Source organism: Corvus brachyrhynchos, unplaced genomic scaffold, assembly GCF_000691975.1.
Source record: "Corvus brachyrhynchos isolate BGI_N302 unplaced genomic scaffold, ASM69197v1 scaffold544, whole genome shotgun sequence".
Taxonomy (NCBI): Eukaryota; Metazoa; Chordata; class Aves; order Passeriformes; family Corvidae; genus Corvus; species Corvus brachyrhynchos.
In genome coordinates, this window is record NW_008238325.1 from 3,210,575 (window position 1) to 3,213,751 (window position 3,177).

The following is a 3,177-nucleotide window of genomic DNA, read 5'->3' on the forward strand; positions in this document are numbered from 1 at the left end:
AGCAGGGCTAAAGCTGACTGCCCAGTGCCAGGGCAAGGCCCTGTTCCACCCCCGGCTCAGTGCAGTGGCAACCCCCAAAAGGCATTCCCCAGGTAAATAAATGCAGTTACAGGTATCAGCCTATAAACTGCTTTGGTGGGCCACATTGGACTCTGGTTTCCTGGGGCTGGAGGGGAATTCACTTCACTGATAAAAAGGAGTTTGTAGGAACCTCTGGGCACAGGGGACCCGGATCTGTGCCATTACCAACACCTCCATAGCTTAGAGCTACCACACCAAAGCTCAGAATGTTCTAGAAATACTTCTAGCCATAAAATGAATTCAAAATTGCCCCTTTCCTTGTAATGAGTCAGTAGCATGACCCAAGGGGCACAGGCCTTTAGCCAGCACCTTTACTGGGTTTATTGGGAATGCCACAGGTGGGCATTCCAGTTCAGCAGTGGTGCTCCTGTTCATCCCTCCTCCTGTTACTCCTGCTTGAGACACGAGGCCTTCAGATTGTGTCACAGTGAACTTCTTTATATGCTTCACCAGACTTCAGACATTTTTAGCATTACACTTAAAAACACCAATTTTTTAAAATGCTGAGTTCACATTATTCTGTGTAACAGTTCAGATATTTCTCCACACAAGTACGAGGTTAAACACAAGCTGGACAACCAGTTTGCAGGACACAGAGAAAGAAGCTGCACAATATTACTCAATGCTGGAGCATAATTAACCAACACAGATTTCAGAAACCTCATCTGGAGATGTTTGTGAAATGGTTTTTGGATTAGACCTTGATTTTGCCTGCGATGATCCACTTTAAACCAGAACACAAATAAACTTATTAAGTCTAATAAGTGACACCACAAGTTTAGCGTGGTTTAAATGTTGAACCACCCCACATGCACAGCTCAAAGCAAAGCAGGTCATGAGCATTTAATCTGCTGTAGGACACAGCAACTTCCAGAGCTCTGGAAAGCCAACAGCCACACAGCAGTCCCTGTGAACCATTAAAGAAACCATAGGACAATACTGTCAGGACAACAGTAGCAGAAGAGACAGTGGGAGATCATTATCCAGCTATAACCTCATTGTCTCAATTAGGAAAACTACAATTTTTTAAAGGATTTTAAATTAGATATTCTCAACGCTTGAAAGTGGTGGTGAATTACTGTGCTGAACATACAAATGGAGAAAAAGGAGAAAATTACAAGTTTGAACCCTCCACTATTCACTTTTTAATCCATATCACACTTCCACATGCCTTCTCCTCCCAAACAATTCTTCACATGCTATTCCAGACAAAAATTATTCCATCACTTAAAGCCAAAGGTTTTAAAAGGGCCCAGCAATTGACCATCCCCTCTGCCTTCATCAGCTTCTGAATGCCACTTCTCCACAAACCCAGCATTGCTTCATTTAGCACACACAGCCCCAGAACCCTCACATTTACTATTTGCTGGCACAGCTATAGCAGGAAAGTCTTCTAAAGCAAGTTAAACTTACACAGGCAAGCGTAGTCCAATTTTATGCGACCCACCATGGCAAGCTCAGCAAGTAAATTACATTTATCAGGTAAAAAACACTCTTGCTCCCTATGTTGCCAACATGAAGACCCCAGAGCAGCATTCAGGCTTCCTTACCTGCAGAATAGGCATCTTTGCTTCCCTTCTCCTCACAGTTCAGCCCAGAAGAGCTCTCATTTTCTAAAATACTCACATAGGAATTCCTGCATTTATGAGGCTTCTCACTTCTGCTGTTACTGGTCTCCAGTGACAAGCCTCAAAACAGGGAAGAAGTCATGACAGAGAACATTTGGCCCTGCCAAACAGGGTCTGGCCCTGTGCCTGCCTTAAATAGTCCCAGGGGTTTTTGTGCCTGGCACCAGGCGCCTGTGCCTCACCCTTCTGACACCTGAAAATAATGCGGCTCTCTGGCTGATCGGAAACTGAGAGCAGCACCAATCAGATGGGCAGGGGAAAGGCTGCAGCTCACACCTGGAAAGCTAAAGGCCTCTGCTTTGAAATTGTTTATTTAATTGTCACTGGGAAATAAAGCATAATTCAGAAACACACTCTCACCTGTAACTTGGGAATAAGCAGCCACGCCTCATCTCCCTCACCCAGAGGTATCTGTTGGCTTCTTTGGGTGAGGGTAGGCGGTTGGTTAGTTTCTTTGTTGGGGGGTTCTGTTTGTGTTTTCAACAATTTAAAAGCTGAATTAAAGACCAGCATGCAGGGCCATCTTCTGCAGATGACAAATTCTTATTCCATCACAAGCAAAAATTACGTGCAGCAAAGATCAGCTTTTGGTTTTCTTTCAGCTGGCTGGGAGGTGTTCAGGTTCTTGTTAATGAACTGCAGAACATTTTCCTTTAACCACTGCGTTACACCTATAGGTTATGGGGGCTGTAGATTTGTAAGCTTGCAGCCTTATCCTATGGACGTAGATCCACGATGTATAGCAGCCATCAAGAAACAGGGATGTGCCTGATTAGGCACCCTCACAATATAACTCCAGAGAGCACAACAGAGACCTCCAAAATCTGATTCAGTGCTGCTTTTGCAATTCAAACCATGAAAAAAATGCTCCAGTTAATGTTTGAGATGAGTGTTGAAAACATCCAGCCTACACCTGCAGAAGTGCTTTAGCAGGAGTGCCTGTGTTCTGGTTCAGCTGCTGCTGGAGTGGATTTGCAGGTGACTCTGCCTGTGAGGTGGTCTGACAGGAGATTAAAGACCTTACTGAGAGCACAGGAACCACCAGTGGAGCATGTCATTGCAGATCAAACGTGGAATTACCCTGGCTGAGGATCTGCTCCAGTAATGAGGAGAGCAGATCTTCCTCAGGCACACCGAGTGTTGAACAGGCTTTTCCTCTAAACCGGAGTGACAGACAACCCCTCCCTTCATGCCCACCTCTAACCACTGCCCATGAGAAAGAGAAAGGTGTCACAGCATTCCAGACAAGAAAATACAGACCTTTCTCAACTCCACAGGTTCTGGTCTGCATGTTGGGCTGAGATGCACCCAGCAGGAGCTCTTGCTGTGGCTGCCCACACTGTGAATGATTTACAGGTCATCTGCGCTGGACGGAGTTCAAAAGCAGCAGCCAGTGGGGGGCCCTGGCCCTTCACACCTGGTGTGGACATCAACAATAGCCCATCCCACCCAGGAAAAGATGGATTGA